Genomic DNA, 15214 nt, shown 5'->3' on the forward strand with positions numbered 1-15214 from the left:
CCTTGGAAAGACAGAACACTTGTGGACAAGAATGGATGTACTCCAGCCAAAAACCACAGTGAAGGGCACGGCCCCACCCTTACACACGCCAGCCAAGACTCAGTGGGGCTTAGGACTTCTGCCCCCTCCTGGGCCAGGGACCAGAAGAAGCCCAGCCCCCATAACAGGTGGTGTCAGAACAGGGGACTGGGACCCAAAACTGTCGTCCTGCCAGGCAGTGAAAAATCCCCATGCCCATGCTGTCAGGAGAGACCATGAAGGGACACTGGTCTTTTCATTGATGCTTTTCATCATGTTGAAGGAGTTCTCCTCTATTTCTGTTTTTCTGAGAGTTTTTATCATAAGTGGATATTGAATTTTGTCTAATGAATGTACCTTCTCATCAATTAATAGGATCAGGTGACTTTTCTTCTTTAATCTGTTAAGATGGTTGATTACATCGAGTCACGTTCAAATATTGAACCAACCTTGCATTCCTGGAGAAACATCTACTTGGTCATGGTGTGTAATTATTTTCATTACATTTTGCTGAATTATATCTGCTAACATTTTGTTAAGGATCCTTGCTTCTTTTACATTTATGAGACATGGTAGTCTTTGGTTTTCATTTTTTTGTACTATCTTTGCCTGGTTTGGTACCAGGAGAACACCACCTTCACAATGTAAAATGGGAACAGCATTCTTTCCACCATATTCTTTTGGTCAAGTGTCACAGATCCCAGATTCCATGGGATGGGTTATGACTCACCCCAACAGGAGGAGTCCAAAGTCCTAAATTGAGACCAAACTCTAAAGCCACCATGCCTTCCTAGGAAGGTACTAGGCATCTCAGTTTGAACTCAAAATGCTTTGCTTTGGGAACAATTTACTGGTAAAATAATGCTGTGTTCTCAAAACATCACAGGCTAAGTCTTTTCTCTCTGGTGGAGGGGGGCATGCTGCCTTTTCACCTTATCTCTTTTGTTTCTGGGGAAATGTGTTTTGAGTTCTTGAAGCAATGCACAAACAAACTTTGGTAATCCAACCCTTTCTTCATTTGTTGTGTTGTGTGTCTTAATCCTGCAATTTAAAAGGTCCATGGGGGCAGGCTATAAAAACTGACTGGCAGGACCCACAGGAGACTAAAGAGGAGCTGGGTAGGGAAATAGCAGTGATAATGGTGCAGGCATTAAAGAGCCTGACACACAATGTCCTGAAGCCTGGGGAGATGTGCCAGCTCCGAGCCACTCCTGGACAAGGGACAGGCGGTCAAGGGTAAGTGCTGCTTCCCAGGTTCAGGGGCCAGAGGCCTGAGGGCAGCACCTGGGTTCTTCATGTGTCTCGGTTCTTTAACACTTGGGTCACCAGAAAAGCAACCCCAGGCCTTCCCACCCACAGGTGAGGGTTGGAGAACTCTGTGTTCCTGTGGGTATATGGCTTGACCGTATGCCTCTCCTTTAGAATTGCTAGACTTCAGTAATGGGGTGGTGCAATAAAGATGCCATTTCTTTCCACCCAGAGTCTTGTCCCTAATCTCTCCAGGGACCTTGGAGCAAAGATCTTGGCTTGTAACAGCAGAATTCTCCCCTGGGGGAAAGCTGAGCTTGGACTTGGCAAGTGGGTCTGTGGTTTGTGAGGGAGGCCCCAGGTCCTGTGGGAACAGGATGGAGCAGTTGGTCCCATTGATACATTAAGATGGTTTTCTTCTGGCCCTTGGAAGCCTGGATTCTAAGGTTTCTGGTGATGGAGGACAGGGAAGGAGAGGCCAAGGAAATCTCAGGGGAGAGGGATTTGGACGAGGGGCTGGAACCCCACCCCCAGACCCTGGGGTGGGTTCACCAAGGCCTCAGACAACAGTGTCCACCTAGGTAAAGCTCTGCAGGCCACCTGCAGGCTGCTCCCTCCCTATGCTCTGTTCAGGTCCTTTGTCAGGTGACCGGGAATGTTGGGGAGGGACTATGTTAGTGCTTAGAGGAAAGGGGAGCTGGACAAGCCAGGAGGGGAGAAGAGACACCACCCCCACCCCCACCTCCTCCCCATAGCACGTGCTCCATTTCTCTTAAATGCTGGTGTGGAACTTCAAAGCCTGACATCACGAGGACTCTGCAGGCTCTGGTACCCCTGCCTTCCATTCCCATTCTGGCCGAGGCTCCAGGGGCTGCATCTCCATCGCTGGACCAGTCGCCTACTCGAATCCTAGGGGAGGGTGGACATAGTGACCCATGCTTCTCCCTGGCTCCCCCCCCCCCCGCCCATGGCCCCATCCTCAGTGAATGTGGTCAGTGTGTCCTGGACCCTTGGTTCCTTCTATGCACCCCTCATGCACTTGTGGCTGTAACTGAACTGGTGCCCTATGGGGCTCCGGGACACACAGCCTTTTCTGTGTCCTCCATTTCTTGCTTTTAGGGAATAAGCCTCAGCCTCCATGACCTTCCCTGAGTTCCAAAGGGCAGTTGCTAATCAGGGAAGGGAGGGGATGCAGAGACCAGGGAGGAGCAGGCAAGAGGCAAGAGAGCAGCCTTGGGGCAGCATCCTGGTTCCTCCTCAAGGAAAATACATAATATCTTTGAGCCTTTCTGTGGAACTAAAACCCCCAACAAATGGAAGAACTACTTGATGAAGCATTCTTCTTTCTGGGAAGAAGGAAGACCACCAGAGCCACTCCTAGGGCCATTAAACACCAACTTTGAAAGACAATGCAAGCTTACCTCTACCCTGATCCTTATCTAGGGCTCTATTTTTCCACTCCCCAAACTATAAAACCACCTCCTAACCCCTTCCAAGGAGGGGAGGGCACAGTCTTTAAGGCCTTAGCCTGCTGGGGCCCCTTTGCCTGGCAAAGCAATAAAACTTTTATCTTTTTCTCCTTCACCCTAACTCTGTCTCAGCATTTCTATTCAGCAACAGCAGACAGAGACCAGGTTTTGGCAACATAGCTTCCCAGCTGGCCATTCACGGGCCACTGGAGCCCCTTGACCACCTGCAGACATGGATTATTTCTCCCTAGAGTCACCAGACAGGCTGTGGGGGCAGGGCTGTGAACCCCAGGTTGAGGGCACTCTGAGGCATCACCCGCCCTCCAAAGGCCCCTGTGGGGTCAGCTGAAGCTCCTGGTAAGGGCCTCACCTGAATCCCACCTCATGGGCTTCCTCTATTCCCCAGGCCCTGGGTAGAGGGATGTCTATAGTAGGAGGGCTGCCTCTGGGCTGAGTGCTCCCCAGTGACTTTCCCTGTTTTCTTTATGAGGTTATTTTTGATGATTGATATTATCCAAGAGAAGGAGTTAAACTTCTTTCACTTAACAAGTGTAAAAATATTTGGGAGTCAGTAGCATGAAGTCACCTGAAGGCCAAGTTTCTGAGAAAGATGGTTTCACTGTATGAATGAGCACATGGACTCAACAGATTGAGTTGAAGGTCTTTGAAAAGAGGCAGCTGCAGACTGAGTGTTTGTATCTCTCGGACCCGCAGGTCAAAGCTCTAATCCCCAGTGTGGGGGTGGTTGGAGGTGAAGGCTTTGGGAGGCAATTAGGTTTCAAGGAAGCCATGGGGGTGGAGCCCCTGCAATGGGATTAGTGCCCTTGAAAGACAAGCAGGAGACCAGAGCTGGCTCCCCTTTGCCATGTGAGGACCCAGTGAGAAGGTCGCTTTCTGTGAGCCACAAAGAGAGCCCCATCCTAGAGCTTAACCAAGCTGTCCACCTCCAGAGCCTTGAGAACTATGTGCTTTCTCTTAAGCCACCCAGCCTGGGGTGTTTTGTCACAGAAGCACACGCTAACTGTGACTGTAGCCCAGGCTTCCTTTCCCTTGCCCAGGGCCCTGGTGATGAAGGCCTGGGTGGGACCAGAGGTGGCAGCAAGTCCTGGGGCTTCTCTGCCCAGGGTCTCTGCAGTCACAGCTCTGCTCTTCCTCCAGCCTGGCCTGACTCTGGCCGCCTCCTATCCTTGCTGAGAGAGCCAGAGGAGGAATAGAGTAAAACACCTGGGTACCTTGTTCTGCATCCAAATGTGTCACCAGGCCACAGCCAGCCTAGATTGCTCTAGTTTTTTTCAACAAACTTAGGTATTCCCCCAACCTCAGGAAAAGCAGACAACACCAGAAATGCTCGTTTCACTTTCAAATTTAGTGCATTAGAGGCTGGAATTGGAAAAATGTCCCTCTGAAAAACCACTTCCTTTCATCAGACATGTGCATGTAAATGCAAGACCCTCAAAGAATCTTTCTGAATTGATTTTTCGGTTTGGTCTGACTATAAACACACTATTAGATTTCCATCCTCTGCTTAAACCAACAAAAATACCCCTTCCCTCTCAGCGATTCCAACTGAGAGACACACAAACAGACTGTGATCTGCTTCTCTCTTGGGGAGAAGGCAACACGCCATTGTGATAGATGAAAACCGAAGGAGTCAGTCCTGTTAGACGGGCTCTTCCTTAATGTGCTGTGTCTCTTTTCATAAACTTTACTTAGAAACTTTTCCTTGTGAATCTAGGCTATTACACTGCACTACATGGACCCCTACAGATTACTGCCGTGGAGACCCCATTGAACAGAGGAGGGTCCCTGAACCTGGGTGGAGGGTAAAGCCCACGCCTTCCTCCACTTCCCTTAGAGGCTTTGCACGTTGCTTGCATGACACATGGAGTGTTAGCAAAACTTGTGCTTTCTGCCACCCTTAGAAAACACAGGGACTTTTTTGTCCTATGAACGCTGTCACAGGTTATCTGCTCTCATCCTCTACCCTCATCAGTACTTTGAAATTGTGGTCAGTATGATGTCCACAGCTAGATTTTTATTTTTTTCAGTTTGTTAAAGAAGAACACTTTTCATTATATAACACCTTTTTCTACAGATATGTGTACTTATTTTTTTGCTGCACCCACAGCATGCAGAAGTTCCCAGGTCAGGGATTGAACCTGAGCCATAGGAGTGACCCAAGCCACAGTAGCGATCACACAGGATCCTTAACCCATTGTCACCAGGGAACTCCCTAGTTGTACGTTTTGGTCAGCCCACCAGGGAACGCCCTAGTTGTGCTTTTTTGATGTGCATGTTCCCTTGTAATCCTGTGCGTTTTGCACACTGAAAAGTATCATTCTGAGAAGGGGCTGTAGTTTACCTAGATGGCCGGAGGGTCTTGGCACAAAGGAGACCCCAGGGCCCAGCTAGAGGCCAGCACGGTCTCCTGAAGGTCCCAGGTGCTGGACATGTGTCCCTCACAAAGGAGAGTCTGGCTTCCTGGAGGAAGCTGTGAGTATACAGTGGGTCCTTTTTCGGCATCTGCAGATGAACCACAGGCCTGCTTTCCTTAATCAAGTCCCCCCAGACTCACCCCTGGCCTGTTTTCCAAAGGTGAGCCAGTGTCCATCCGGCAGGTTTTCATGACAAGCAGAGTGGTTAAGACCATGTGATTTGTCCTCAGCCAGACCTGGCTTTGAATCTAGACGTTGCCCCCGCCAACAGCCCAGCGGGGCCAATTGGCTCTTCTGTTGGTGCCCCTCCCCCCCATCCCTTCTCTAAGGGCAATGCTGCCTCCGAGTGGGAGCTGAGGTGGTGGGGTGATTTAGAGAAGCAATATGCATGGAACACTCCTAGCCCAGCATTTGGCATATGGTGGCAGGTTCCCCCATGTGGTGCCCTCGTGTGGGAGCCTCATGCAGGGGGAGCCTCAGGGCTGCGGGGAGCTCAGGCCCCCCAGATGACTCTCCCTCCTGGCGGCAGTTTCTAAGGACTGCTGGTCTCCTGAAGCCGTTTTCTTTGCCTCCTCTCTGCTACTATCCACCTTTACCTCTGGTCCTCTACCCAGGGGGTTAAGAGGATTTTTAGGGCTGGAGTGTGTAGTGGACATTATTTGGGGGTGCGTTCCCCACCCATGTTCTCCTGTCTCCCACCAGCTATATGCCTATTTCCCTCTGCCAAGATCAGAAATAAATGATCGGTCCCCTTGGGACTGGATTGGTTTAGCCAAAAAATGGTTCAGGGATGGGCATGGGGCCTTGTCTGGACCAATGAGTGATTCCACGACTCTTCTGGAGTTCCTTGGAGAAATTTATTTTCCCCTCTGGACAGGGTGGGATGAAGACATTAGGGCTGGGGTAGCTGCAGCCATTTTAGTACAATGAGGCAAGAGCCTTATTCGAACCATGGGGAACAGAGCCAAGAGCCAAAGAAAACCAGTCTCCTGTGACAAGGTAAGAGCTGCCAGACCAAGCTCCAGTCTCCTTGTGACAAGGTAAGAGCTGCCAGACCAAGCTCCGTCTAGAGCTTTGCACACCAGGCTTCCAGCGAGTGACATCTAACTAGCAGCCAGACAACTGTTCCCTCTATTGTTCTAGCCATTAATAAAACAATTTATTGTGAAATGGGACACAGACAGGATGCGTAGCTTAATGCGCCCTGCAAGGCAAATGCAGATGTGATCTCCTGGGACAGGAAGTGGAACCTTGCCAGTCACCTCAGAAGCTCCCAGAATCTTGGACACATTCTCTCCCCCAAATGTAACCGCTAACCAAGATTTTATAGTAATCACTTCCTCGTGTTCCTTCATAGTTTAAAAACAAAATGTGCACCCCTGGCACTAGAGTTTAATATTGCCCGTGGTTTTTGACGTGCTCTGTTTTTTTGGTCTCTCAATGACCCTCCCATTGTCAGGGACACCCCTTCTCACGGTGGGGAGGGCGCAGCGGTGGAAGGGTTGGTTCTCCCCTAGCGCCCCTGTTGGTGACTCTGGGGTCTGCTTTCAGACACCTCATTGCTTCCTTTTTTGTATCCCGCCTCCCATCCCGTGCCAACAGCATCTGGACTGTGCCTCTTAGCTGTGTGCCTTCATCCTCCTGCATCTGGGGCTTAGGAGGGTCTTCCCTGCCTGTTTTAAAGAGGAGATGGGAGAAGTTCTAGGACTCTGGCACCATCGTTGCTGTTTCCCTAGGGACCCTACTTTGTTCCAGTCAATTGTGTTGGTCCCTGATGCCTGGAACTGGAAGATGCCTTAAGCAAAGAAAGAGCATCTGATCTGATCCCTACACTTGCTGCTGAGAAATGATGCCAAGAGCATGGGCTGGATGGGGCCCACAGGGGTCTCCTGCCGGGAGGTCTGATCCTGGTGGTTCAGAGGCAGTGAACTGGTGAGCTCTGGGCCAGGGAGCCACGAGCCCCAGGCACCAGCCGTGTCTCCAGGCTCAGATAAGCTGTTTCCCGCCCTTAAATTTCACAATTTGCTGACATCTTGCTAGGGCTGCTGACACATCTTTTTATTGTTTCCACATGGTCTGAAATACCTGTTTTCTCTCATGTGTGTGCATCTAGTAGAACAATTCCTCTTGAACAAGGGGATGAGCATCAAACACAAGGAACCATCTAGAACTGGCTGCACAGCTGAGCATCCTGCATCTACAATCACCTGCAGGGGTTAAGAATTTGGTTTAAGCAGAATCAAGGTATGAAAAGCATGCTGACTTAGGAGCTTAGGAGAACCAGTGCAGTTCCTTTCCAGAAGCATTTTCACCCCGAGTTCTCTAGTGTTCTCTGTTTCACACTGGGTTCCCAGGGGCATCAGGGACCCACCAAGATGGCAGAGGCTTCCATGAGGATCTCCTGTGGGTGGTCAGGCTTGAATCAGTTTCTATGAAAACAACTGCATAGTCCCTCTGCTCAAAGACAGAACAAAGCAAAAAGAACCCCCGCCTCATGAACTTGACGTGAATGAAAAGATTTATAAATCCTCAGCTAACAATAGATCTCCCCTTCAGGTTATCTTATTTTAAGGATGTAACTGTGTCTTCAATATAACATCTATTGGCATTTAGTCATAGCTGAAATTGATCAGAGAATTGAAGAACTCTGGAAATTCCCAAAATTTCTGGAAAGAGTTTTTACAAATAAAATAAACTTTTAGTTTGAAATCACGTTGGACTTAAAATTTGCAAGGATAGTATGTGGATTTCTGGTGAACCTTTCACCCAGATACCCCAGAGTTCATGTCTTCCCTCCTTTACATCCTTCTCTCTATGTATTTTAGTGTTTGTTCTGGTCATTTGAGAGTAAGTTGCAGCTATGACGTTTAATTCCCTTTCTTTTTGTTCTTAAATACTTCAGAGCATGTTTCCTAAAAAAACAACTACATTCTCTTACTTAACCCAGGACTAGTATCAGAATCAGGAAATTAATATTGGTGTCATATTGTTTCTAATCTAAAGACCTAATTTAGGCTTTGTCAACTGATCCAATGATGTTCTTTAGGGCAAAAGGACAAAAGAGTGGTTCATGATCTTATCAATACATTTGAGTCTGTTAAAATCAGGAACAGCTCCTCAGTTGTTATGCTTACCTTTTCTTTTCCTTTCAGAGGACAGACCAGATATTTCGCAGAAGACCCTTGAACCTGGGCTTGTTGATGTTCCGTTGCAAGCAAGTTTCCAGCTGGGCTCCTTGGGGTTTTGCATCATCCCCTCTGATGTCCATCTGCCCCCTGATGGATGACGTCAACGTCTATCGCTTAGTGAATGTGGTGTCTATTGGGTTTCCCCTATTTTTGCAATTAATAAATATCTTGTGAGAAGATCCCTGAAGACCTTGTTAATATCCTGTTTCTCATCAAATTTCACCGCTGGTTTTATAATCCACCGATGATCTGCATCTGAATCAGTGACTGCGAGAGAGGAGATATTCTGGTTTTTCCCTCTTGATTCCATCTTCGCCATGTGCATGTAACCCCTCCACTCCCAGCCTCTCGTTGTTGTTACCTGGTCACAGTCACCGTCACATCCTTGTGCAGTGCCCTCTGGGGAACCCCCGCTTCTACCCAGGCACCCCCAGACTCCCCACCAGGGGCCAAATGATCCTGTTAAAATGGGACTCGGCTCATATCGCTCTTTTGTTCAGACCATCAGCGGCTCCCACTCAGGGCGCCCCATGGTCCTCCTGACTTCTGAGGACTACGTGACCTGTCCCTATTATGTCTGACACCATCCCTCCACTTCTCTCCAGCTCCCTGTACACCTTGACCTTCTCGCTAGCCCTTGGCCACCAGGCTTGCTCCTCTTTTGGGGTGGTGCTGCCCCTCTGGCTGGAGCAATCGTCCATCCTGGCCACCTCGCCTCCTCTGAGACCATCAGCACCTCCTCTCTGAGGCCTGCCACACCCACCTTTCCCTCTGCATCCTTATCACCTTCTAACCTACTGTGACACTGACTCATTAGGGCTCATTCTTTCTTTCTACCTCCCCTGCCAGAATAGAGCCCCTTGAGGCAAGACGCTGGTGCCTCTTGACCACTGATGGATCAGATGCGTCTAGAACAATGCCTGCTGCATACTTGTGGCTCAGAAATACTTGTGGAATAAATCAAAAGGGGGGAAACATTTGTTTCCTGAACAGATGCAGTTGTGTCCTGTAAAAACAATTTTCTCCGTGCAGATGTATTAAAGGCAGTCTGCTGAGTTCATCTCAAGGGCATCTCATAATATATATGTACACATATATAATATGCATACAGTATGTGTATATATAAAATACAAGTACATATGTATTTCAAAAGCCATTGGCAGGAAGTAAATTGCATTTTTGACATAGAAAGATGCCTCCTCTGGTGGTTCTGGCTTTAGCAGTATCAGCTTGCTTCAAATAGTTTATGCAAATCACGTCATAGATATGTCAGTATTTAGAGGTTTTATTTTACACTAATGGTGAATTAATGCATTTTTACACAGAGTCACACCTTCAAGTCAGGAGAACATGGACTTTTTTTTTTTGGTCTCTTTAGGGCCGCACCTGCGGTGTTTGGAGATTCCCAGGCTAGGGGTCCCATCGGAGCTATAGCCGCCAGCCTATGGCACAGCCAGGCAATGCGGGATCTGAGCTCTGTCTGCGACCTACACCACAGCTCATGGCAACACCAGATCCTTAACCCACTGAGCGGGACCAGGTATCGAACCCCTATTCTCATGGATGCTAGTCGGGTTTGTTAATGGCTGAGCCACGATGGGAAAGCCCGAGAACATGGACTTTTCTCTGTGAACACTAATCTAATCTCTTGAAAATGCTTCTGGCTAACATAAATGGTAACAGACTGGAAGATTTTGAATTGCCAGAATCACGATTCCTTTTCCCCCCAGGGCTTCTAGGAGCGTCTTCCTGGGGGATGGCTAAGGAAAGCTGGAATCCCTCAAATGGAGGGACGTATATCCTCCCTGCGCAGCATCCTACCCTGAGCAGCCGATAACAGCAATGCCAACTGCAGATACCTGAGACTCTTGCCCCACAGGTCATTTCTAGCCACCTAAGCCTGCTCCCTGCCCACGGGAGGGGCCAGATGTGCTGGGGAGTTAATGTCCCTCGGGAGAAGCTCTCAGTCAGTGACAAACACCCCACCTTCCTTAGGTAGGACAGCTCAGTCCCCGATGGCAACATCCTGGATGGGACAGCACAGTCCCCCATGGCTCCCCAGGGTAACCTGCTCAGTGAGGCACCTTTGTCGATTTCCTCTGCTTCCCTGGTTCAGCTTCTCACCCCCCACCGGTGTTTCACCCCCTAAATTAGCTGCTTGCTCTTGAGTCTGTGTCTCAGGGACAACTCCTGGTGGAACCACTTATAGACAGTGAACAAAACCCCCAGTGAGCACTACTGTCCCAACAGTGTTTAATGAGGCAGAGAGATAAGCAGGCAGAGACACGCTCCATCCTGAATTCTCATCGCAAATGCGTGAGGAGCTGCCGAAGGGAGAGAGCTGCGAAGCATTTGCTGAGCAGAAGACAGAGCCCCTCGCTCGCAGGCCGTCTGCCTGGGTTGTGGCCGGGCTTCTTCTGGGTGATCTAATAAACTGGACCTCCTGCAAAAGTTCTCTATAAGAACGAAGAGAGAGAGAAAACCACTACAAGAGTTGCGTGCCAGGAGTAAGAAGAACGTAAAGGATAAAACAGACCCACTGTAACACTCAGATTTTTGTTGCCATCTGAGGTATTACTAAAACCAGAGGAAGTGTCCTGAGAAACAGAAATCACTGGAAATTTTAAACTCCTCAGGAGTGTTGAGAACACTGTGTCTGTTGAAACGCCTGCCCGCTCAACGAGAAACCTAAAGATCCAAGACAACTGTCTGCATCAATTATGTCTCTGAACCAGACAACCACCATACTTTGGTCGTGAGAAACATCAGTGTTTGGAGAATTGTGATGGATTTTTGTCCTTTGGGGCATCAGAATCTTGACTATTTTAGTGAAATGGAGTTCTATCCAGCTTAGAAATTTTGGTGCTGCCATATTTGGGAAGAGCTTTCAATTTTATGTATGTCTCAAGAATATCTGATGAGAATAAGTAAGCAACTTATGAAATGCGGATTTTACGTTTTGTGTGTGTGTGTTTGTTTTTTAGGGCTGCACCTGTGGCATATGGAGGTTCCCAGACCAGGGGGCTGATTGGAGCAGTAGCTGCTGGCCTACACCACAGCCACAGCAATATCAGATCTGAGCTGTGTCTGTGGCCTACACCACAGCTCACAGAAACGCCAGATCCTTAACCCACGGAGCGAGGCCAGGGATTGAACCAGCCACCTCATGGTTCCTAGTCGGATTCATTTCCACTGCGCCACAATGGGAACTCCTGGATTTTATGTTTTTACTAAATAATTATCTCAGAATGACATTAGCAGGACAGATCAGAAAGTGCCAGGTCCTTGTCCCCTCACGCCACCCCCCTCCAGAAACAGTAAATAAAAACAACACACAGATAAAAAACACCAGATAGGAAGCTACAGCAACCACACCAATGCTTAACCAAGACAAAGTTATACTCACGATGGAAGAAAGTTCTGTGGCATTTTCTCACTCTTCCCGCCCACTCCTCCAGCAGGCGGAGGCTGCTTAATTTCCAGGTCCTCCCCGGAGATGGAAGAAAATGAGTGGAACTTGCCTGCATCATTTGGCTTGGTTGGGGGCAGCCCACTGGACTGGTTTCTGTCTTGTTTGGCTCAAAGTGCTAGTGGAGATTATGGCTCGATTATTTCGTGATAGTAATTTTACATTGTGATAATGTAAGCTTTTATTATTACATTATTAAATCCCACCAGTGGTCCCCACTGGGGGGCACCTCAGCACATGAACACTCCACCCCACATGAAGACACTGGGGGATGTACAGTTTTGTTATCTGCAGGTCTCAGACTAGGTTAGCAACTGTGCCCCCTGTTAATGACTTAGAAGACAATTTTTTTTGGCTTCACCCTTAGCATACCAAAGGTCCTAGGCCAGGGATCGAAACTGAGCCATGGCAGTGACCCTCAGGTCCCATAGCAGTGGCAACCCCAGATCTTGGACCTACTGAGCCACCAGGGAACTCTTGGAAGATATATATATTTTTTCTTTCTTCGGCTGCCCCTGTGGCATAACGAAGCTCCCGGGCCAAGAATCAAAACTGCACTGCTGCAGAGGCAATGTCAGATCCTTAACCCACTGTGCCACAGCGGGAACTCTGACCATTTTTGAAAGAACACGTTTGAAAGTTTTGTGCCTTCAGGGAGCAAATCCTCTTAGTGTCTCTGATTTCATCAGAGTTTACACAAAATAGACATTTCTTAGTTTATAAGCAGGCACATTCCTTTATGGTCTGTTTCGCAGCTTGATTTTGATATAAGTAAGTGTAAAATGCAAAACTGTCATCACTTTGTGCCCTGAGAATTCCTTCCTCCTCTGCTGATATGATTGCACTTCCCCTGGAGGCTGCTTGGACCTCTCTTGGAGCTGGCAGCCCAGGGGTACGGGGAGAGGCAACAGAGTAAGAGGAGGGGTGTGAGAGGCCCCGGCAGCTGTGACTGAACAGGAACCACCCAGGAGCAAAGTGTTCTGGGAATTGGGCCTCACATTCCCCAAATAAATACGGATTCCAGAGACCCATCTCGTCCCTAATTCCCTGGTGACTCTTGACCCTTTCCACAGCCACCTTGTGCACATAGCATCCAAAAATATTTATTGAATTCACAGCTCACATTCTATGAAACAGGTCAAATTTTTTTTTTTTTCTTTTTAGGGCCAGTGTCATATGGAAGTTCCCAGACTAAGGGTCCAATTGGAGCTACAGCTGCTGGCCTATGCCACGGCCACAGCAATGCAGGATCCAAGCCTTATCTGCGACCTACACCACAGCTCACAGCATGGCTGGATCCCCCACCCAGAGCAAGGCTAGGGATCAAACCCGCGTTCTTTTTTTTTTTTTTTTTTTCTTTGCCTTTTAGGGCCACACCTGCGGCACATGGATCCAATCCAGGCTAGGGATCCAATCAGAGCTACAATTGCCAGCCTACGTCACAGCCACAGCAATGCAGAATCCGAGCCACGTCTGTGACCTACACCACAGCTCACGGCCACGCCAGATCCTTAACCCACTGATCGAGGCCAGGGATAGAACCCGCAACCTCATGGTTCCTAGTCAGATTCACTTCCACTTCGCCATGACGGGAACTCCAAACCCGCATTCTAATGGATACTAGTTGGATTCTTTTCTGCTGCGCCACAACGGGAACTCCAAACAGGTCAAATTTGAATGTCCTATTTCCTCTCATCATTTTCCTACATAGACTCTTCCCTGAAAAATAAGAAATGAAGGGTGACACCTTTGAATGGGAGGGTCTTCACTGTGTGGCATTTATACATTCAGAGTTGAAGTGAAGTGTTCTGGTGTCCTGGTCTCCCTGTCCATGAGTCACCAGCCTTTGCTGGTCACGTGCAGACAGCCGTCAGCTGAGATGCCAGCAAAGGCTGATTCTCCCAAGAAACACAGATTTAACTTAGCAGAGCCCCGTGTCCCATCTTGGCTCTGAGGAAGCAGGTCCGTGGAAGTTCAGGGGAGAATTAAGGGCATGAAAACAGCAGAACCGAGACCGTCCTGGGCTCTTGGAGAAAAGTGGGTCTTGTCATTGGGAATCATTTCTTTCCAGCAACTTTCCTTCCCACTTGATATTTCCTTTTTTCTGAGGGAGCAATCAGAAAAACCAAACCCCCTCTTGATCTGCTTGGGGTCTATTCCCTTTCTGGAATGATCTTCGCACACACAGCTATTTGCATCAGTTCCCTCTGCTCCACAGCCCTGCAAATGCTGGGTGTGATCGAATATCTGAACGGTGCCAACTAGCATGAGTGCAATAAAATGCATTTTTGTATTTCTCTGCTAACTAACGAGGTTGAACTTTTTTTTTGTTAATGTTTCTTGGCCGCTGTGTTTCCTGGTCTGTGAAATGCTAATCTGTATCTTTGCCATCTTCCCCTTTGGGGCTGTTTTCTCATTTTATTATCGATCCGAGAATCAATCTCCACCATTACCACCCCTCCCCCTGCTGATTTCTGCTTTCTCCATGAGGTCTTTGGATGGAGAAGAAGCTCTCAGTTTAAGAAGCTGAATGCCTCACCCTTTTCCCTGCAGTTTGTGTTTTTGATGTTTACTGCGCAAATTCTTCCCTGCCCTAAGGCCCAAAGGACGTGCTCTTACATGCACTTCTGAAAGTGTGACATTTTGCTTAAATTTTTTTTTTTTTTTTTTAAGGGCCGCACTTACAGCATATGGAAGTTCCCAGGCTAAGGGTTGAATCGGAGCTACAGCTGCTGGCCACAACCATAGCCATGGCCACAGCCACAGCCATGCTGATCCAAGCCGTGTCTGCAACCTATACCACAGCTCACAGTAATGTCATATCCTTAACCCACTGAGTGAGGCCAGGGATTGAACCGGAGTCCTTAAATATCCTAGTCGGGTTCGTTACGGCCGAGCCACCACGGGAACTCCCATATTTTGCTTTTATATTTCGGTCTTTATCCACCAAGGTGCTGGTGGGAGGCAGGTGAACGTGCTGCTGTCCAAGTGGATATTCGACCACTCGCCTGTCTCCAGAGGGTTCAGGTGGGTTGGTGGCTGGCTTTCCCAGCCCATCCCGTCGCTTGACGTCTCTCTGCTGAAACTCACTCTAGTGGCCATGGCTTTATAATAGTCACTTGTAAAGGTGCCTCTCCTTCTTTCATTCTCCATCTTCGAAGAGGGGTCCCTGGGTTGCAGCTGCTGAAAGGACGGCTCTGTCATGCACACAGGCACGGGAAGGCTCGACTCCCAAGGAGCTGATGGGCTAGTGCTCCAAGTTCATGTCTTGGAACTCCTGACCTCACTTCATTTCTGGCATCAGGGTATTTCCCTTGCTTTCTTGCAGGAGCTGCCATGCATTTCAAAGTGCGTTTTAAAATATATTCTGGCACCTTTGCACATTTC

General features: G+C 48.5%; 1 long non-coding RNA gene across 1 annotated transcript; it reads left to right on the top strand.

The window, feature by feature from the left end:
• The first annotated feature begins 1192 nt into the window (after positions 1-1192).
• LOC125122101 (uncharacterized) lies at positions 1193-8481 on the top strand. The gene is made up of 3 exons (XR_007133696.1): positions 1193-1254; positions 7284-7414; positions 8323-8481. It is a non-coding gene; the product is annotated as an uncharacterized LOC125122101 (long non-coding RNA).
• Positions 8482-15214: the final 6733 nt, after the last annotated feature.

This window comes from Phacochoerus africanus, chromosome 3, assembly GCF_016906955.1.
Source record: "Phacochoerus africanus isolate WHEZ1 chromosome 3, ROS_Pafr_v1, whole genome shotgun sequence".
Lineage (NCBI taxonomy): Eukaryota > Metazoa > Chordata > Mammalia > Artiodactyla > Suidae > Phacochoerus > Phacochoerus africanus.